The sequence below is a fragment of the Haematobia irritans genome, chromosome 5 (assembly GCF_050003625.1).
Source record: "Haematobia irritans isolate KBUSLIRL chromosome 5, ASM5000362v1, whole genome shotgun sequence".
Classification (NCBI taxonomy): domain Eukaryota; kingdom Metazoa; phylum Arthropoda; class Insecta; order Diptera; family Muscidae; genus Haematobia; species Haematobia irritans.
The window spans coordinates 86,310,578-86,334,335 of NC_134401.1; the positions used below are offsets into that span (position 1 = coordinate 86,310,578).

General features: G+C 30.9%; 1 protein-coding gene across 1 annotated transcript in view; it reads right to left on the reverse strand.

The window, feature by feature from the left end:
* Positions 1–23,758, reverse strand: part of lola (longitudinals lacking) — a 437,759-nt gene that overhangs the window by 4,918 nt on the left and 409,083 nt on the right. The window contains exon 6 of the transcript XR_012723785.1: positions 1,598–3,304. The gene's annotated coding sequence lies outside the window, so the exon portion shown is untranslated. The remainder of the gene's footprint in view (positions 1–1,597; positions 3,305–23,758) is intronic.

Consider the following 23,758-nt stretch of genomic DNA (forward strand, 5'->3'; position numbering starts at 1 on the left):
TCAAGCAAATCGGTATAAAACTCTGGCTGCTGGGTCCATATTAGTGCATATCGGGCGAAAGATATATATGGGAGCTATATCTAAATCTGAACCGATTTCTTCCTAAATCAATAGGGTTCTATTCTGACCCAAATTAGGAACATGTGCCAAATTTGAAGGCGATTGGACTTAAATTGCGACCTAGACTTTGATCACAAAAATGTGTTCACAGACAGACGGACGGAAGGACAGACGGACATGGTTATATCGACTCAGGGACCCACCCTGAGCATTATGCCAAAGACACCATGTGTCTATCTCGTCTCCTTCTGTTCCACAGTGTGGCGCAGGGTATAAAAAGTGTTGTTCCACCAAGACAACGCACCGTGCCACAAGTCATTGAGAAAGATGGCAAAAATTCATGAATTAGGCTTCGAATTGCTTCCCCACCCACCGTATTCTCCAGCGACTTTTTCTTGTTCTCAGACCTCAAAAAGATGCTCGCAGGGAAACATTTTGGCTGCAATGAAGAGGTGACCGCCGAAACTGAGGCCTATTTTGAGGCAAAACCGAAGGAGTACTACCAAAATGGTATCAAAAAATTGGAAGGTCGTTATAATCGTTGTATCGCTCTTGAAGGGAACTATGTTGACTAATAAAAACGAATTTTGACAAAAAATGTACTTTTCTTTGTTAGACGGGGACTCATCAGCCAACCTGTTATTTGCCCTTAAAGAAAATTCTTTATAAGAAAGAGGAATTTCGTTTTTCTAAAATTTCGTTCCGGAGGAAGGTATTTTTTCTTTGGATGTAAGTGGTTACACACATGGTGATCCCTTATCATTCCATGACAACAACATTTCATGAAAAAATAACATTATACTCTTGAAAAATGTAAACCATATAAATCGATCCCCAGATTTGACCTCCGAAGCTTCTTGGAGGAGCAAATTTCATCCAATTCGGTTGAAATTTGGTGCGCGGTGTTAATTTATAGCTTCTAACACCCATGCAAAAATTTCTCCATATCGGTCTATAATTATATATAGCCCCCATATAAACTGATTCCCAGATTTGACCTCCAAAGCCTCTTGGAGGAGCAAATTTCATCCGATTCGGTTGAAATTTGATACGTTGTATTAGTATATACCCGCTTCGACCGAACACCAAAAAGTTTTTCAGTGACATTTCTGAGGGTTTCAAATCTTCGCTAAGTTAGGCTGCCACCTAACCTATATACTCGCTAACAATCATGTCCCCAGATAAACCGAGCCCCAGATTTTACTTTTTGAGCTAAAATTTGCTACTAATCACACAAAATTTGGTCCATATCGGTTCATAATTGTATATAACCTCCATATAAAATGACCCCCGACTTCTTTCTCCTTGTATATTAATTGGTTAATGCGGTTCGTATTATTTATAGACCCCCCTATGTATACCGGTCAAGGACTGAATCGGCAAGTGTTACCATAACCCAAGTAATTCGATTGTCTTTAGTTTCTACGCAATCCATATTGGAGGGTACCAAGATAAGTTTTGGCCTGGCCGAACTTACGGCCGTATATACTTGTTTAAAACCAATTTCTTGTTGAAGACTTCTTCATTTAATTCTTACCATCATCATCCGTATTATTTTTATCATCGTTATCCTCTTCATACTCTTCCAAATCTTCGTCGTCGTCATCATCTTCATCTTTCTCATCATTCTCATTGTCCATTCGATTATTGCCCCATTCGTCTCCTCCACTTGCAAATACTGTGGCCCACTGTCATCTATCGTACTCCATGGATTGTGCCAGGAGATAGGCCCAAACTCATTTGGAGCAATCAATGATAAGTTTGGAATTTGAATCATCAGAAGCATTGGCACTGCTAATATTGCCCGCTTCCATTTTTAGAGAATATTTGGATCGACGACGACTCGCTAATTGGGGTAAGTTTGCATGATGCTTACGCACATGGACTCCAAGATTACCACGTTGCTTTGATTTGTAGGGGCAGTAAGGACATTGATGTGAGGGTTCTTTGCCACCACATTCGACATTCTCGTGACGTCTTAGAGTGGATTTCCAACGATATTTCTTGCCACAATGGCGACATTCATAGACGGGCTCACCATCGGGACCAATGCCGGTGGGCCCGGAATTATCATTAGGACTAGTATTACCAAAGTCGCCCAGATTATAGCTTAGACTACCGAAGGCTTGAGCTTGGGCTGCTAGGTTCATATATTTTTGTGACTCATCTGAGAGATAGTCCACCGAACCGGGAGTACCAGGAGCCGAGTTGTTAGCGAAGGCATTTTGTAAGAGTTGAGGCAATACTCCCGATTTGGAGCCCTCCATAAGATGGATATCATCAAAGGTATTGAAACGTGAGTCATCTTCATCATCGCCATCATTGTGATCGGAATTTTGATCGCCTTCTGATTTACGTTGCTGTCTTAGGAAGTTCTCTAGGATTTTGGTGGGTGTAGATTCATTTGTTTTGGACAGAGTTTTAAATTTGCTACTCTGAAATTTCATAATCTCTTGGGCCCTTATATGTTGTTGGAAATTGTGGTAGCCATCTCTCAATAAAGCAGCTGCTATTGCAGCAGCTTGAGGATTTCCAGGAGCTGTTTTGATTACACTTTCCGTTTGGCTGGTCTGAGGAGTCTCTACTAGGCCAGTAGTGGGATTTATAATGGGCTTAACATCGATGGGTTCATCATTTTGGCCCGGTGTAGCCGTTAACACCGAAGTGGGTATGGCTGTTATTGTAGGAGTTTCCGACTTAGCCTTTAAGGTATATTTGAGTTGTGGGTTTTGTGCTGCCCCTGCACTAGGTATTGCGGAAATAGTAACTGAGGATTTCTTTGCCAAATCATCAACGTAGGCATTTTTTAGAGCTGTTTCCGAGGCAGCCCCATTGGTTGCTATTGCAGCTATACTTGAGGGCTCTAGAGTTTCCGCCGAAGTGGGTGATGTTTGTCCACAGTATTTCGATACAACAGCGCCAAGTATTGATCCTTGCATTTGTTGCTTGGGAACCTTTGCTGCAGCGTTGGCTCTATAGAATTCATATAACATATCCGAGACATCGGACATGGACATACGTTTACGATTTACTTCACTAAGGCTACCACCACCACCTCCACCTGCAGAAGCTGAACCATTTATGGCAGCAGCCAATGTCGATTGATTGATAGAATCAGAGGAATTTTGGCTGTTTGCAAATTTTGGATTATTACCACCATGGCTAAGGCGTGATTTGCGTTTTTGGACTTTTTGTACTTGATTTGGTGCTGTATTCTCTTTGTGGGTTTGATTTTGAGCAAAATCTGAAAGATTTAATAAAATTGAGAAAAAGATATTCATTAAAAGATTACATTATTGTATAAATTTTAAGCGGTTATTGTGCAGACACCATGAAGAAGCAAAAGATGTTGAGATTTCCCTGCCATGACATGATTTTATTTATAAATCTGAAAAGTTCACCAATTTTTGTTAATAAATTATGAAAATGTAGGTAATTAGTAAAATGTGCCTATGGTTTTTGGTTAGTTAACGTTATTGTTGTACTATCTACGACATGCATTTAATTTAATTTTATTAAGGCAATAAAAAAATTAATGAAATCGATTTTCTTCAGAATCGATATAAATAATGGTTAACACATTAATTTTCTAATAGAAAAATCAAAGTAAAAATTGTTTTATTTTATATAATATTTAATTTGCAAATTTGATGTTTTATTTATATATACTTATTATGGGTTTTTTGTATAAGACCTATTATAGCCGAGGTTAAACGTGGGAATTTCTTTAGCTAAGACACAAACCTACAATTGATCAAACACTACATTGGAGTTATTTTTATGTAACCGAACAATGGATTACTGCAGCAAATAAGTTTTGTGCAATGAACATATTTCTTATAAATAGATTTTCCAATTCTTTTTTTTAGTATATATTTATTTGGTTTTTATTTTTTGTACATCTCGATTTATAATCTTGAATAGTAGCTGATAATATAAATGCAAGAAATATTTTATTACGTTGTTTTAATAATATGTTTATTTATGATATGCCTATATAATAAAAATTTATTGCATAATTGTGGATTAGGAGACTGTAACAGAGACAGACTCTCTTTTAGATTACACTAACTTATAAGTAAAATTATTTATATACAAGGCAATCAATGCACCACGTCGGATCTCTATTAAATTAATTTAAATTAATTATATTAAATACATTTTATTTGAATAAAAGAAATTTGAAAGAATATTAATAAAAGTGGAAGTTGAGCAAAATTGCCGCAGAAGCGATGAATTTAACATGGGCTTGCATCACTTCTTAAGGTGTGATCGGAATTCAGGGTTTTGGAATTAAGCAATTAGTGATATTTTGATAAATAAAATTTATTATTTTCTTTGATTTTCTTCGACTTTTTTATGTTATAATAATAAATTAATGATTTTTCAAGTTCGAGGTCTTTTATTGAATATTTTATTTATTTTCTCAATATTTCGCGATTGCCATTGAAGAAGCGATTCAATATGGTAATCGCGAAATATTGGGAAAATAAATAAAATATTCAAAAAAGACCTCGAGCTTGAAAAATCATTAATTTATTATTATAAATAAATTTTTACCAATTTTTTTATAATTTTTAATAATGTCTGAAACATTTGACATCAAATAATTTTTTTAGAATTGAGTTTACATTTTTTTCGACAAAATTTAAATAATTTTTACCATTTTATTAATCCTTAGTCTGTTTTTAATCTATTTGAAGCAAAAAGAGAAAGAGAGAAAAGAACTTCCTGACTAGTTAAAATAAAGAACATCGTTGGGAGGACATTTTTGGAAGTGAGTTGTGCCTTTAGAAGTACTTCCAATTTTTTTTTTGCTGGGAAATGACTTTTTTTTGTTTATCTACACTGACAGAAGAGTTTTATTTTTTGAGGAACGAAATTTTAGACTAACGAAGTTTTTGTCGCCAAAAAAAATCTTTAAAAGCAAATTTTCTTTAAAAATAATCCTTGCATCGATTGTTATCGAATTTATTTACTCTTAAAGGGTTTTTTCTTCGGGTGTATTTGTGTGTATTACAGCAATATTTATTAAACCAACGAAGATTTTTTTTCGTGTTAAAGTTGTTTCATTAAATAGAGATAAATCTTTATTTATGGTACTCGTTGCCATGTTAGACACCAATAAATGTTGTTAGTCCTGAAAGAAACAAGTTTAACAACAAACGAACTCCGTTTAGATGTAACATTAACTTGGTTTCATTGCTAACATTGCAGTACTTACATTTTTTCGATACAATCAAGTGAAAATAATAGATGTACATAAGATTCCATTTGACTAAATCAATCATGAGCCCTATTTTGTCCCAATTTTTATACATCCAAAGAATAAGTATTATCCTCCGGAACGTAAATTTATACATACGAAATCTCCTTTTGCTACCGAATATTTTCTTTAAGAGCAAATAAACCCGAATTTGTGACAAGCGTTACAACGATTGTCTCTAATTTTTTTTTATTGGCTTTTAAAGAAAATTGTTTGGCGTCCAAAGGAAACTTCGTTTGTCTAAAAATACATTCCTCAGAAAAGAAAATTCTTCTTATAAAAGTGAATTTTTGGAATTCAGATTTCCAAATCTATTTTCCACATATACCAAATATGACAACTATTTCAAATAGAAAAGTATCAAATTAATCGAAGGGAAAAATTATTGTGAATAAATAAGATCTTATATAAAATTATACAATATTTGAATCCAACATATTTTCTAATACTAATGCTTGTATGTTCTTGGAATTCAAATATTTTCGAAATGTTTACGGTGTACTTTAGTCTATGATATAATTTATAATAAGAGTTGTTTCCATAACCCAGTGTAAATACTATATATAACATTAACATGATTGATGAATACAATTTGCAATGATCAATGTTGTTGTAGCATAACGTTAAGATGAATATTGCGATGACATTTAATCTGGATATGGTAATGAGTTGTTAATTCCTTTTGCCAGTGCTTTAATTTGTTTTTTTTTTTTTTTTTTGCGTGATGATCTCATACATATAGAAGTTGTTGTTAACTTACACAAATGCCATAACAAAGAAGTATGATTTCCTAGAAAAAGAAAGAAATAGATTAGATCGAGTTTAAAAAACGTTTTCTCAAAAATCGTCTGTGATGTATTTTTCTAATTTTAGGTGATGAGGCTATTCGTTGGTAAATCTGTAAGAAAACAAAAAAAAAAAAAGAAAATTAGTAACTCTTATTAGAAAATTATATAAGAATGCAGAAAAATCCAATATACTTGTAGCGCAGGTGAAAAATTAACGTTTGCAGTGTTGAGCATATTCTGTGATAACTTTAGATAGGTGTACAATAATTCATTAAATAAGGTTCCCATGATCAAAATAACTCGTAGTTGAATTAAGAATATATTTTGTGTCAACTTTTTGAAAAAACAGAAAACTGTATCTTGCCAATTTCGCTTTTTCCGTTAGGTCTGGTTTTTTAAGTCATTTAGAGGAAAAAATGCATGCCATTTTTAAATTGAAATATGGACGAAAGTGCGTTTTTATCAAACCCTTGCTGCCTGAATAAGGGATTTCACATATTTCCTCTTGTGAGTTTTCTTAAAAATGAAGACATTGTATCTCACATTTGTAACCTTGGCATTGAGTTTGAAACCTTCGTGAAAAAACGGAAAGAATTTGCAAACGACGATTAATTGTGAAGTACGAAATAAGTATATTGATTTCGTAATTGGATTAATCAACCAGATAAAATAAAGGTAGTACACAGATTTTTTTCTGATGCAATTACCGAAATTAATTGATCCAATTGAAATTGCTTCAATTATGAAAATTGGGAACATTTTTCGACATTGTACACCGAAAGAAAAAGCGTTCGTCACCTTGACGATTGAGTTTCATCAATGCGTTTTCGTCTATGCGATGAAAAGTTTCGTCCATGGGAGTATTTCGGTAGTCCACGTGACGAAATCAATCATCAAAGTCAATTTTTGTTCTTTTCATAGTTCGTCACATTGATGATCTAGTTTCGTCTACGAGACGAAATTATTTTCTTTCCGATTCAGCGAAAGTTAACCAATATTAACATATGATTTAAATTAATTTCGTTTATATGAAGTCCCAATATATGAATTACACATATTAATAGAAGTTGGACAAAAGTTTTAAGTGTTTTATTTTCATGATGTATCAGGGATGCTGGTTTTCGTCAATGCGATGAAAGAATCTTCAAATTGATGGAACACACTTTTCTCTGAAATGTGTATCAAAAAATCTCAATGCTAACTAAAATATAAAACGATATACGGTGTATATAGTATATAGACGTTTGTAATTTACATTTTTCCATTAGTACTAATCTGAAACACCTAAAAGTCGAATCAATAGTCAATGTGACGAAACAGTGTTCAATGTGATGATAAAATTCATACGTTCTGTAGATGTGTGTTTATTTCTCTACCTAAAAAACACACACACAACCAAATGCGTTTGCTACGTTTTGTTTTTAAAATAACTGTACACAGCTTTTATTAGTGAGAGCTAAGTTATTTTTGTTGGGTATTTCATGCTCTCTCCACATTTAACTTAACTCAAACGAGTATTTGAGCAAACATTTGTTCACATGTTTGTTTTCAAATTGGCTTACAAGACATATGAGAACAATAAAAGTCGTCAAATTGACGAAAATAGTAATGAAATAGACGAAAAGTTTCATCTACTCCGTTGAAATGTATTCAAATACTAATGCAATAACACATCCATACGTAGTTGTGTGGTAGAAATATTGTTTTTTTTTTTCTGTGCGGTAAGAACATTTCAAATGGTTCCTCTCAGTTGTTGAGTTTAGTCCAAAGTGTAAAGGTGGTCGCGCATGCCGAAAATAAAGAGCTAATGCTTAAAGATGTGAAAGTGAAAATAAAAACAAAAATGTGAGTAAAGTAAAAAAAACATGAAGTGTTATATATGGAAAAAAATTAACCAAAATGACGATTTTTTTTATTTTTTGGTCAATTTATTTTTTTAACATTTATATGTTTATGGAAGTATTTCTAAATTTACAGATAAATGCCGCAACATTTTTCGTTCTGTGAAAACTGAATACGGATAAAGAAATTAAAGAATAAAGATGAATTGGATGAGCAAACAATTCAAAACGAAAAGGAACAGTTGGGCACAAAAAGGGTGAGTTAAATGTTCTTCTAAAAAGATCGAATATATTTTACAATAATTTAAAATTTCAATTTTTAAATTCTTCTTTATAATTTTTTTACTCCACAGGACGAACCCATAAAACTTTTCATCCTTGGTGATCTAAACACTAATTAAGGTATCAGAATGTTTGTGTGTCTAGATGGTCAATTTATCAAAATCAACAGCTTTGGTAGATGTGTATGCAAAATTTTGTATACGTTTTTTCTTCGTTAGTTTTACATATTTCAAATAAATAATATTTAAATTTAATAAAATAAAAAACAATATGGTTCTTTATTAAAAGTGTCGTAGAAAATATTTCTAATAATCAATTTATCAATTTGATGTTTACATCGTATTGATGAATCGATTACATCAAATTGATGAATCTATTACATCATATTGAAGAATGGATTACGTCAAATTTAGGGAAAGAGTTCATCGCTATGACGATGGCGTTTGTAGCGATGACGAACGAGAATCGTACTTTTGAAGAATTGCATCATCGCATGGATGAAAGAGAATAATCGCAGATACGAACAATATCATCACATATATGAAATACATTCATCATCTGGACGTAACATAGTTGTATATGGGACGTAAATAAGTTCATCACAGAGATGAATTCAATTCATCGCTATGACGATAAAATCGTCAATGGGATGAAATGTTACGTTAGCTCATTTTTGACGAAAAATTCGTCACCGTGATGTAAAGATTCATCCTCATGACGTACTTTTTCCTTTCAGTGTAGTCAATTATTTATTGTATTGTTTTTTACAATCATTTTTCCTTTAGATAAAACAATTTCTTGTAAATTTATTAGATTTTAAAATTTCTTATAAATTTTCCAATTATAATTATAGTTGCAGTCTTCTTTCGATTTGAATGAAATTTTAATTAAATTTTGAATAATAATTTAATTATGACAACAGGCACCGACTGCTGTTTTTCTACGGCTGTAGTGTTCACGATTTTTGAAGATATTGATTTAATATTTGGATACTTAAGGAGCATCCTGAGAAGTATAGGCCACAAAACGTGAACATTTTCATAGTTTGAGAGAGGACAATGAAGGCAATAGCACGGTTTGATCGCGGACCATATTGGATGCAAAAGTATGATGGAATATGAGAGGATCCGCAACATATGCATAGAAAAAAAAACTCCGTAGTTAAACTAACGCTAAATTTAACTTATTTTTATTGGAAAAAAATTATTTGCTTGTAGTTAAATTTTATTATTTTTATCGAAATAATTTTATGAAATAAACGTGAGTATAAAGTTCAATAACCGTACACATAAATTCAATATGAACTAAAAAAATGAAAATTTTCGTACGATTCCCAAAAATAGTAAGAATGAACTACTGTATGCTTAAAATGGTCATGATTTGGCGCCCATGATTTTCTTCTTTACTTTTAGTTACTTTTTTAGTTTCTTCTATGAGATGGTGTAATTTCGTGAACTGCAGTTAAAAAGTACAACAGGGCATTAAAATTTCCTGGTCTTAACAACGCTTTGTGGAAATCTCAAAATGTGGAGTAAAATTTAGTTAAATTTTCGTGCGTGGTAGCTCATTCTTCCTATAAAACACTTCACTTTTTTTCGGTGTGGGCGCGGGCATATGCTGGGATAAGAGGAAACCTAAAGGTAAATGAACTGGCGATAACTGCTTGGACACATAGGGAAGTGAACTTAGAGAACGCAAAGCCAATAGAGGCACATAAAGCGATGTGTACCAATGCAACGGTCGGTCGGGCGATGAAAATACTTTGGGGTGACCCAGATAAGAAAACGACTGGAGAAATATTCAAGGAGAATAGAATGACAGTCAAAAGGGCCGTAGGAATAATGACCGGGCACCTAGATTTTGAGATCACATATGTCTCCGATAGGATCAGCAGAGGATGGTACATAGAGGGCGTGCTTGGAGGCCTTGGGGCACTAGGTTAGGTTAGGTATAATGGCAGCCCGATATTTCAGGCTTACTTAGACTATTCAGTTCATTGTGATACCACAGTGATGAACTTATCACTGAGTTCTGCCCGATTCTATGTTAAACTCAATGACAAGGGACTTGCTTTTTATAGCCGAGCCCGAATGGTGTTCCACATTGCAGTGAAACCACTTAGAAAAGCTTTGAAACACTCAGAAATGTCACCAGCATTACTGAGGTGGCATAATCCACCCACCTCAGTAATGGGTGGTCGAAACTGGGTTTGAACCCACGACCCTGTGTATGCAAGGCGGGCATGCTAAACATTGCACCACGGTGGCTCCTTTGGGACACTATCTTTGTCCCAAAGGAGCCACCGTGGTGCAAACAGTTAACCATATCGATGAAGGGTGATTCGGGACCAGGACTAGCTGGGCAACAGGGACTGGTTAGAAATGAAACTTTGACAAAATTTTCTATAAAATAAAATATTGAGAAAATGTTTTAAAAGAAATAAAGTTTTATCAAAATTTTCTATAGAAATAAAGTGTTGACAAAAATTTCTATAGAAATACAATTTCGACAAAATTTTCTATGGAAATAAAATTTTGAGAAAATTTTCTTTAGACATAATATTTGACAAAATTTACCATAGATATTAACATTGACAAAATTTTCCATAGAAATAAAATGTTAACAAAAATTTCTATAGAAATAAATTTTTGAGAATATTTCCTATAGAAATAAAATTTTGAGAACATTTCTATTGAAAGTATGATGAAATACGATGTGGACCAATGCAACGGTCGGAAGGGTGATGAAAATACTTTGGGGTGACCCAGATAAGAAACCGACTGGAGAATAAATAGAAAATTTCGACTTGAGAAAATTTTCTTTAGAAATAATATTTGAGACAAAATTTACCATAGAAATTAACATTGACAAAATTTTCCTTAGAAATAAAATTTGGCAAAATTTTCTATAGAAATAAAATTTTGATAAAATTTTCTATAGAAATAAAATTTTACGAAAATTTTCCATAGAAATAAAATTTTGGCAAAATTTTCTAAAATTTTCTCAAGAAATAAAATGTTAACAAAATTTTCACTAGAAATAAATTTTTGAGAATATTTCCTATAGAAATAAAATGTTGGCAAAATTTTCTATGGAAATAAAATTTTGACAAAATTTTCTATAGAAATAAAATTTTACGAAAATTTTCCATAGAAATAAAATTTTGGCAAAATTTTCTCAAGAAATAAAATGTTAACAAAATTTTCAATAGAAATAAATTTTTGGAGAATATTTCCTATAGAAATATAATGTTGACAAAATTTTCTATACAAATAAAATTTTGACAAAATTTTCTATGGAAATAAAATTTTGAGAAAATTTTCTTTAGACATAATATTTGACAAAATTTTCCATAGAAATAAAATTTGACGAAAATTTCCCATAGAAATAAAATTGTCGCAAAATTTTCTCAAGAAATAAAATGTTAACAAAAATTTCAATAGAAATAAATTTTTGAGAATATTTCCTATAGAAATAAAATTTTGAGAAAATTTCTATAGAAAGTATGGTGGAATACGATGTGGACCAATGCAACGGTCGGAAGGGCGATGAAAATACTTTGGGGTGACCCAGATAAGAAAACGACTGAAGAATAAATAGAAAATTTCGACTTGAGAAAATTTTCTTTAGAAATAATATTTGAGACAAAATTTACCATAGAAATTAACATTGACAAAATTTTCCATAGAAATAAAATGTTGACAAAATTTTCCATAGAAATAAAATTTTACGAAAATTTTCCTTAGAAATAAAATTTTGGCAAAATTTTCTAAAATTTTCTCAAGAAATAAAATGTTATCAAAATTTTCAATAGAAATAAATGTTTGAGAATATTTCCTATAGAAATAAAATATTGACAAAATTTTACGAAAATTTCTCCATAGAAATAATATTTTGCAAAATAAGATAGGATTAAGATTTTTGGGTCAAGTGGCATCCGTGACAACAAGCCGAATGCTGGCTTAGGTGCATGTCATCCAACATGAGACAGGGCAACCTGAGTACTCTTTTTAACCTATTCTATGGGACATCGACGTGAAGCAGTTCGGAAATACATTGGTAGTCCCAAATATATTCCATATGAACATTCCGAAAAATACTGTATAAATACAAATGGAATAGTCTATATCATCCTCATTTCTTCGTATTGAAATTAGTCAAAAATAGATGGTATAGAAGAATAATTGAAGTACATCTTCGTTGGAGAGGGAAATTTTGAAAAACTACAAAAACGAAAAGCAATCGACTGATCTACTAAAACAGTTGAAAATCTACCAGTTTTGGTATAATTCTATCAACTGTGGCAGCCGTTGTTATAATGTAAATCAAAAACAATTCGTTCATCCTTTAAACGGCCAGTAAATCGACTCTTTGAAAATCGATATAGTTGGACAGCAAAAGTTGATTGCGCAGATCGAATACCATTCACTACGATTGAGATTACCATACACAAAAAAATTATTTTCCCCGAAATTTTAAAACAACGAAGATTTATTTTATTGGTAAAGTAGTCTATTTAAAAGCAAACAATTCTTTGTTTATGGTATCCGTTGCCAATTTTGTTCCCAACGATCTTTCTTTAGCCTGAGAAAAACAATTTTAGTAACAAAAGTAAACTTCGTTGGTCTAAGATGTCGTGTCCCAGAAAAGTAATTAATTTTTTGCATGTGATGGAGTATTTCGATCATTATACGAGCGAACGACATTTTTTGAAATTTAAATTTTCAGAAATATACCGCAAAAAGTTTGTATGCAACGATTTTCTAATGTTTGTAGCACAGATTTCCATTATTTGTGAATTTTCAAAGAAAATCATTTAAAAATTCGAAAATTATTTTCAGAACTTTACGAGATGGATTTTAATTCACTTTCCCCAAGTTGCAACTTTGGAGATGTTTTTACACTGAAAAAACATTTATTCCGTTTAAACTTTTTTCTTTGCATGGATTTCCTTTCAATAAAATTTTTTGTTAAAAAATTGAGATTTCACATAAGTTCTTAAAATTTTCAGGCACTTAAAATTTGAGTAATATGTTGATCACAAAATTAAATTTGATATTCTTGTATTTAGAAGCTTTCAAGTTCAATGTAGCTTAAATTTACTACAAATTTCTTAGTTGTTAAGCCATTCTGACTATGAATTATCCCAAAAGCTTTAAGCTATCACAAATAAACTTCAACACAAACAAACGAAACTTTTCCGAGGCTTTTTGTTTTCAAAATGCAAATAAAAGCGATTTCAAAAAAAGCGTCTTCACCGCACTACAAGTATTTCAGCACTAGCTGGTGGCCAAGGAAAAGCAATGTTAGCTTAAAATACCACGGGAAAAACAATACAACTCTCACACATACATACAGCAGCAATACCAAAAGAAGCCTATTTTCAATGTTCTTTCCTAGATGCCTACCATGGAAAAATCGTTGCGATTGAAAATGTGTTCTCCTGATTTCTTAGAATAAAAGCGAAAAAAGTCGAATTTTCCACATTTGCTAGCACGCACACACACTTACTCACGTAGCAACAGTGTGCCTCTCTCTTTCTCTCTCTCTCTCATTTTCTCATGGGTATTGCAATGATATGGGAAAAAGGTTACGCCTGCGCACATCTGTCAAAACTTGTTACCTACTTTGATTGTCGATTGACACAAAGGGTGAGAAAGAGAGGCAAATACGATTCTTTCAAATAAAATGTGGAAATTGTTGAAAGTTTTTCCAAATCCACTAAAAATGCATGCAGGCAAATCCTCTCAGTGTGACTGTGTTCGCATGTGCGTAGGCATTTGAAACGAAGGATGCGTGCAAGTGTTTTTCCCAAAAAATGCTTTGTTTGGTTTATGTCTGGATTAAAATAACAACAACAACCCACCATATCTCAAAATAGAAAAAGATCAGATTTTTAAAAATGATATTTGTCTGCGTGTTAGTATCCTTTCTCTTTTCATTTAGTATGTTTTTGTTCTGTCCATTGCTTTTGATGGCTTAGTGTTTTTGGTTGCATCCTTTTGTGGATTTTCTCCCTGGTATTGGTAATTTTGCTACCTAGCTAACAATAATCGACACTTTCATTATAGTCTAGCTTGCTTATTTGTCTATTTATAAATGCGTGTAGGATTTTTGAAAATGTAACTTGAAATTCACAAGAAATTCTTGGCACTATTAAATTCTTAAATGCGGGGGATGTATGATAATTTGTTTGCTAGGCACATACATATGCACACATAAAGGAGATAATGCACTCAAAAAAGGTGAACCTACCATAAAAGACAATTTAGGTTTATTTTAGAAAATTTTAACTCAAATAGTTTTTTTAATTGCAACATCCCAGCAAAAAAAGCCTCGCCAAAAATGTAATGAAAATGTTCTTTTTGGATCCGGAAGTGGTGCCAAATTGACGCAGAAGCGATGAATTTAACATGGGTTTGTCATAGGACGGAAGTCCTCCATTTCAACGGCCGTTGCACTGAATTTGCATCATTTCTTTAGGTGTGATCCGAATTCAATGTTTTGGATGTAAATTAAAAAATTCTGTGATATTTTGGCAACTAAATAATTTTTATATTTTTTTATAATGTTTAATGGATTTTGACCTCAAAAATTTTCAAAAATTCACAATTTTTTCAGATTGGATTTAGAATTTTTTTCAACAAAATTTAAATGATTTGTACCAATTTATGAATTCTTACTCTGTTTTTAACCTATTTGAATATGAAAAAAGCATGTTATAAAAAATTGAATGAAAATAACTTCCTGGGTAGTTAAAATAAAGAACATTATTTGGAGTGCATCCTCTGCAAGTGCTTTTAAAGTTGTGCCTTTGGAAGAACTTCCAAATTTTTTTGCTGGGATGTTACAAATAAGTTAATATTTTTGTAAAATTGAAGAAAATTTATTAAAAATAATATTTTTTTTTTCGCTGTAAAAAGTTCAAGACAGGCACAATTTTAGTAAAATTTATTCATTTAAGAGACGTATGAACCCAATTTAAAATGTTGTCAAATTAAACGTGTTAACGAAAACTTAAATTTACAAATTGAGACTCAAGTAAAATTGTTTCAAGTAAAAATCGTCTTTAAAATAAAGTGTTGAAAGCAGGGCTGTGGAGTCGAGCCAATTTTGCTCGACTCCGACTCCAGCATTTTTCATCAGCTCGACTCCGACTCCGGAGTCGACTCCGGGTAATATAACTATATCTCATTTTAATACCACTTATTTGTAGTTCTATCGTGGGGGTACCGTAAGTGGATCGATATAAAGTTTCGTATTTATTTATGTGTGCAAGAAAAGGTCTTAATTTCACATTAGATGCCAATTGAACTCTATATTTAAAATTTAGGGCAATGTTTAATAAATAAAATAATGATATAAATACCCATCATAATAAGAGAAGATACCAACAGTATATGTATTTGTGGACCAAAATTATTGATACTATCTCAAATCCTTTAAATTTGTTGCGAGCTATATAAAGGTTTATATTCCCATATGCATGAATTTGAATATGAATCGATTTAGACAAAATTGTATATACTTCTACAAAATCTAACTTGGAATTAACATGAATCTTAAAATTTAAATCTAACGTTATGGGACGTAACACAATTTTAACAAAAAATAAAAATGCAAGGAAAGTCTAAATTCGGGCGGGCCGATTAAAATATACTCTGCACAACTTTGTATTTAGACCTACATTTTGATAAAATCTCAAAACTTCTACAAAACTCGGGCAATATTTGGGAAATATTTATAATTGTATAGGCAATTTCGCAAAAATGCATTTATGATTCATTCATTGAAAAATTTGAAAATTTGAGTCATTTCTACAAGTTTTCGACTTAGCAGTAATTTTTCCAAAATTGTATGCTCACTGAATACAATTTTGGAAAAATTTTTGTCTAGTAAATAAAATTTTGCAAAATTTTATATAGAAATAAAATTTTGGAAAATTTTCTACAGAAACAAAATTTTGACTAAATTTTCGATAGAAATAAAATTTTGGCAAAATTTTCTATAGAAATCAAATTTTGACCAAATATATAGAAATACAAATTTGAATAAAATTTTTATAGAAATAAAATTTGGAAAATTTTTTATAGAAATAAAAGTTTGAAAAAATTATCAATAGAAATACAATTTAAAAAAAAAAATTGTGTAGCAAATATAGAGATAACATTTTGCAAAATATTTTATAGAAAGAAAAATTTTGACTAAATTTTGTATAGAAATAAAATTTTGACTAAATTTTATGTAGAAAAAATATTTCTATAGTAATAAAATTTTGAATACAGTTTTTATAGCAGTGAGTATCAGTGAGCATCAGTAAGAAAAAAAACTGAAAATTGCTATAGAAATAAAAATAGAAATAAAATTTGACAATTTTTTCTTATAGAAATAAAATTTTGAAAAAATTATCAATAAAAATACAATTTTAGAAAAATTTTTGTGTAGTAAATAAAATTCAGCAAAATATTCTACAGAAACAAAATTTTGACTAAATTCTCTATAGAAATAAAATTTTGACAAAATTTTCTATAGAAATAAAATTTTGACCAAATTTTCTAATAAAAAAATCTATTACTATAAAATTTTGGCAAAATTTTCTATAGAAATAAAATTTTGACTTAAATTTTTATAGAAATAAAATTATCAATAGAAATAAAATTTTGAAAAAAATTTTGTGTAACAAACAAAATTTTGCAAAATTTTCTATAGAAATAAAATTTTGCACAATATTCTATAGACTCAATTTTGACTAAATTTTCTATAGAAAAAATATTTCTATAGTAATAAAATTTTGAATAAATTTTTTATAGAAATAAAATTTTCACAAAATTTGCTATAGACATAAAATTTTGACAAATCTTTTTATAGAAATAACATTTTTACAAAATTTTCTATAAAAAACAACTTTGAAAAAATTTTCTGTCAATATTCCACATATGTATATGGCCTTAAAATAAAATTAAAATAAAAATAATATCGATTGTTCGAAATATTTCAAATAAATTGATATGGGTATTAAAATGGATCGATCCAGCCCATCAGCTAGGAAACATAAAAAGATAGCCGTAATTGGAAGTTGATTTTCATTTACAATCATGCTGTACATTGATCGAATGAATAACGCAATGGAAACTAATTTGCGTAAAAACTTGCTTAGTTACCAAAATGTGAAGTGGTTTAAAATATTTGGTTTAGCCGGAGTCGGAGTCGAGCAAAATTTTTACGACTCCGACTCCAGCAAAATCTTCAGACTCCGACTCCAAGACTCCGACTCCGGTTCCACAGCCCTGGTTGAAAGACATGTCCTATTTTTTAAAGCTCTCTTTTCTTTGCAGCCAAGATGCAAAAATACAACAAATTTAAAGACAAGTTCATTAATTTTGAAGAATTTTTCAGAATTATTAAAGCCAAGTTGACCTTAGTCAAACAAGATTTTCTTTCATGTAAAGATACTAATTTTATGGCAAATTGGTTAAGTATTAGGCATTAGCGTAGCTAGACAGTTTTCTTAGGGGGGGGGGGCTAAAAATTTATAGACTGAACTTATAGGTTCAATTAATGTTTTATTTCATAAAATTGAATAAAAAATTAGACATCAAAATAACTCGACAATTAATTTATAATAAAGCAAGGCACAACTAAAGGCACAACTTTAAAAGTACTTCCAAAAATGTCCTCCATTATTTCAACTACACAGGAAGTTTTTTACTTCATTTTTTTCATATTTTAATGTGTAATTTTTTGTTTTATTTTTTTCAAATAGTTAAAAAAAAAGAGTAAGAATAAATAAATTGGTACAAATTATTCAAATTTTGCCACAAGACTGCTAAATCCATTATAGAAAAATCGATAATTTTGGAAATTATTCGAGGAAAACGTTTCAAATAATTAAATTAAAAATCATAAAAACAATATAAAAATTATTTATTTGGGAAAATATCACAAAATTTTTTAATTCACATTCAAAACACTGAATTCGGATCTCACCTTAAGAAGTGATGCAAATTCATTGCAACGGCTGTTGAAACGGTGGACATTTGTCCTATGATAAGCTCATATTACATTCATTGCTTCTCCGCCAATTTTGCACCACTTCTAGACCCAAAAAGAACATTTTCACTACCTTTTTGGCAACGCTTTTTCGCAGCATTATTAAGATGTTAATTTATGAAAGAATAGTTTTAATATCAATTACTATTTTTTTAATTAAATTGATCAAACTAAATCAATCATAAGTTCAACCACAGCTTTATTTCATAAATATCTGACTTCAAACATTGCCATCGGCAACTGCTACCACAACCAAGTAATTCGATTGTTCATTAAGCGGAAAGTCTTTGTGCGATTGTATATACTTGTTTAATTTTTATAAAAATTAAAAAAAACTATTGACATTTATTGAAAAATGGAAAATCATAAATAAAGTTTCAAATTCTGGGGGGGGGGGGGGGGGCTAAAATTTTTCTGGGGGGGTCTAAGCCCCCTCCCCAGAGGCCTTCCTACGCTTATGGTATTAGGACAAAACAACTTCATTGAAAATTTTATCGACTTTTGGATAAAATAAAAACTTTATTTTTGGCTTTACGACAATATTTGTTTTCAGTGTATAAGGTCGAAAGTGAAATTCGATATGTATAGATTGGCATCTGGCATTTTCTTTTCAATATTTTCATAATACCAATTCCGTTAATTTTCTTGTCCAATAAGCCCAAATTAAAATTGTAATAAAATCTAAGAAATTTCTTTAAAAAATAAAAATTATATCTAATATATCTTTTTTTGAATTTTTTTTAAGTAAGGAAAACTTAAGTTTTCTTTTATTTTTAAAATCAAATAAAAAATATCAGAGACAACTATTGCTGCAGTTTGCTCATAAAGAAAAATACTTCTTAACAGAAACGGAATTTAGCTTGTCTAAAATTTCGTTCTGGAGAAAAGTATTTTTTTTTATTTGAGTGCAGCTCAATTTAATGATAGACTGGTTCTATATTTAGCACATATTTTTATGACAAATATAACATATATGTATGTATTCAAATAAACCAACATTTTCATACCACACCTCATAGTCTTCCTTATCGATATTAACTGCTATCACTCAATTGTTTATGTGAGAAATGATGGTGTTCGTTAAAAATATCCAACCAGCCCACCATATTTGTTCCTGAATTCTATCGCTCATTTGTTGTGTAGATACTTTTTCCGATTTCATTTTGAAGGACACCAACCAACACAATACAAAATGAGATATTTCAAGGTTATGATGTTTTTGTTGTTGCCATGCATTTTTGGTGTACATATTTGCATTGATCTCTACCAGGATATGTTTGTCTATCTATGGTTGTGGTGGGTATGCATTTATGCATAGGATGCTGGTGTGTATTTCTTTGATTTAGTGGTGCATTCAAAATTTACCATTTGTTGGTTTTTCGCCTAGATTATCATCATTTGCAGAACTTCTGTTTGTGCATTATTGTTGTAGGTTAGTTAAGAACATTTTTCGTTCTCATGCTTTTCGATAGCTATGTTGTAAAAATATTGCCAAAGAGGGGATGATTTTCTGCTATAGGCTATAGGCTAAAGGTTAAATTAAATAATTATGTACATACGATTTTTGTATGCGAAACCTGTTAATTGAAATCACAAATGCCAAAATTAGCAATGGAGGCATCCATGGTATACTAGGAAAAAATTATGTAAAAAATTGATATTCCGTACTAAAATTTTGTAACAGAATGATTAGAAATATTCCTAGGATAGATTTCAATAGGATCTGTTTGTTAATGGGGATATAATTGAGATATTAGTCCGATCTGGGTGATACATATGTGTGGGAGTTACTTCTATATATGAATAGTAGCTAATATCTTACAGATTTTTCCAATTTCCAATTAATTTTTTCTCCCAAACGTAATTTCATTCGAAATTTTATTTCACTTAACACAAATTTTACTTGGAAGAACAGAATAATAATTTTGTGGTTCAATCCAATTTAATAAAGATGAGTTCGATTTGTTTTATTTTCTGGCTAATTGCATCTAGCTATGTCATTCCCAATTCTACGTGATTTATGTTGCTCTAACAATAGTAGAAGCCAATTTGAATTTTATATTTGTTATATGGCGTAGATCTTATACACAATATCCTAATGCTTAGTACTAAGTTCGTTTCTGCGAAAAACGAATATCTTCATTTATCTCCGTAAATAGGGTCTCAAACGCAGGTATGTTAATTTATTTATGTGAAATAATATGCCTGCCTATTTTTTCGTGCGAAAAATCCAGGGTTGTATAAATATGTGTTTAAAAATGCTCAAAACAAAGATTTCGCATTTATTCCGCGTTAACGTTTTTTTATATGGAGTATAACAGTTTTTCGTGCGAAAACGTGATCTTAGTACTAGGCTTAAATAACGCATACGCCAATCATGTTTATTTATAGACCAGTGCTTAATGCACACACAAGCGCATTTAAAGAAACCGTTTTTAAAGACGTTTAGTTGTAAACGTCTGATTGTCTCTCTCTCTCTTACAAACGATGCACCAAATACCATTTTGGGTAGAACAAAATCGGAAATAATATAATTTCACATATATTTTAAAACTTTTCGAATAAGAATTAATTTGGTATATGTGGATTGAAAAGTACTATACTAGAGGTGTGCGCATGACACGAAATTGTCGTGACACGCGTGAATCACGTGAGTCGTGAATAAAATCAGAAGCAACTCTCGTGAATGTGCGTGAATGGGACTAAAATAAATATGTCGTGCGTGAGCGTGCGTGAGTAATAAAATCGGTTCGTGAATGTGCGTGAATACAATTTCTGCAAAATCACACTCACGATAAAAATTAAGATTCAATTCTTAAAAATAATGATTTAATTCTTACTTATGTTAAATGGAATTGATTTAGCTGTCGAACTATATTTTATTTATAAATTTTGTTACCTTTGCTCATTCCCGGTTGGAAAATGTCGTGAGTCTGTAAAAGCAGTTCGTGCGTGCGCGTGCGTGAGTACTGCTTTTCATCTCCTGAATGTGCGTGAGTGGCTACGACACTTATCGTGCGTAAGCATGCGTGAATAAATATTTTACTTCGTGAATGTGCGTGAGTGTGAGTGAAATTTCACTCACGCGCACACCTCTATACTATACTAAATTTTTACCATGAAACATAAGGTATTAAATATTTGCACCGTAATGTTGTCGGTGGGAGTAAATGATACACACGTGGCATAAAAAGGAACGCTCTTAAATTTGTTGGAGCGGCAGTATCTGAAGATTTTTTAAGAATGATAATTAGATGCTTGTTTTTGGATGTTATTTCGGGCAGCGGAATTAATTAGCATTTGTATGTTGCTTATGGCGTCTCTTCGATGGCTATTGTAAACAGTTGGGCTAAAACGTTTCAACGTCGGATTTTAGATGACTCGCGTCTAGGTGCGTGCTTCCAAACAGACTCCCACGGCTAAAGTGGCAAAAATCTACGATGTCGCCCTGAACAAAATATTTTCGTGAGGCGAAAGATTTCTTATCCTTAAAATATGAATGCGAACTTTGCTTAGCATAGAGGACGCGTTTATCTGATATAAAGTTTTTTTCCTTGACCAAAAGTCGATAAACTTTTCAATGAAGTCTTTCAACACTTTGTTTTAAATGAAACATAAATCTGAACTGATTTCAATAAAATTTGGCACACTTGACTACACTAGGTTGGGTCTATCTCGTCTCCTTCTGGGTGTTTCAAACATATGCACTAACTTATAATACCCTGTTCCACAGTGTGGCGCAGGGTATAATTAATTGATGCAATTAATTGATGAAGACTAAGTTAGTTAAAAACTGATTTTTTTTTTTTAATTTTAATTAATTAATTAAATTAATTGAAACAATTGATTTTTTAATAAAATTAGAAACACTATGTCAGTTAAGAAATTGATTGAAAATAGTTAATTAAAAAATCCATAGAGTTTTCCAATCAACATCAATTAAAATTTTAATAGAATCCATTCAAAAATTTATTGAGGTTTATAATCAACATCAATTAAGTTATTAATTGAATCATAAATTGAATAGAATTTGCTAATGAAATTAATTAATTTTTTAATTAAAACTATGAATCATTTACGTGATTGAAGACATTTCAATTAAAAAATTAATTGGATCATGTTTGGATGATTTTTTTCTGTGTAGGATATATATCTCGTTCATCGAATTTTCATTATCTTTGTGCAATTATTAATAAATCTGTTCAATACGAATTATAACATACAGTTCAAAGAACATATGTTTTCTTAATTCAAAAAAAAAAAAAAAACTTTAAGTCTTAGACTATATTTGAAGAGTTTTTATTTTAAACCTAAAGATTCATGCCCATATGCAAAACAATTTATTGACAGTTTATTGAATGAATTTGTATGGCAAAAGTAGGCTTGAAGTTTTCTTTAACTTTTTTACATATGGGGGTCAATATATAAATTAATTTAAAGACGTTTTTTTAAATCAAAAATATTTTTCTTTACTTTTTCTTTACAAGGAAAATTAGTTTTGCTTTGAAATCATACGGCTTTAACTGAGGGACACAAAATTTCAAGTTTCGTGTCTAAAATTTATGAAAAAAAATCTAAGCAAAGTTTATAAACATTCTTTTTAAATAAGCAAGCAAGCACATGGTTAAGGAATAATTCAATAATTACACTCTAGTTTTACAATTTTCTGAATTAGTTGGCTAGGTCCATGTCACATTGGACAGTCCTAAAAAATTTTATTATAGTAAAGAAATTTGTTCTTAACATTATGAAAAAAATCGAAAATCGGCTTTTCGACTTTTTGTAAAAAAAATTGAAGTTGGCCTAATCTAATTTAATGGAATCGAATCGAATTTGAATTGGGTGTAGATTTTTATGCTGAGAACTTATCAAGAAGTCCTAAATCATGGCGTCAAAAGTCGACTTTTCAATAATTGCAAATGTCGAAAGCAGATTTTTCAAAATATTTTAAAGTGGAATTGTCGAACTTCAATTTTCGAAAAGGTTGTAAAATCGACTTTAGGCTCTCATTTCATTCCCTATTTCCAACATCCTAAATACCATAGTTTAGATGTAGCGTAATATACCGTACACTGAAAAAGAATGCCCGGTTCCAAAGACTTTGTCTTTAGACTAATGATTTCGGTATTGATTCCGAGCCAAAGAAGTGGAGTATGGAAGTAAGGATACTTTTAAGACACAATTCTCTTTTAAATTTAAGTTTTGCGTACTTGATTCTAGGTAGCAAATTTTAAATTATTCGTTTTTTCTGTTTTTTCTTCATGTGCAATTAAAGTCCTTTAAAAACGTGTTAACGACAACTAAAATGATCAAATTCAGACTCGACTCCAAGTAGAAATTATACAATATTTCAAGTAAAAACGTCTTTAAAATAGAATGTTGAAAAATCCCTTATTTTTAAACGTTTGTTTGCTTTGTTGTCAAGATGCAAAAAGACAACAAATTTAAAGCCGATTTCATTAATTTTGAAG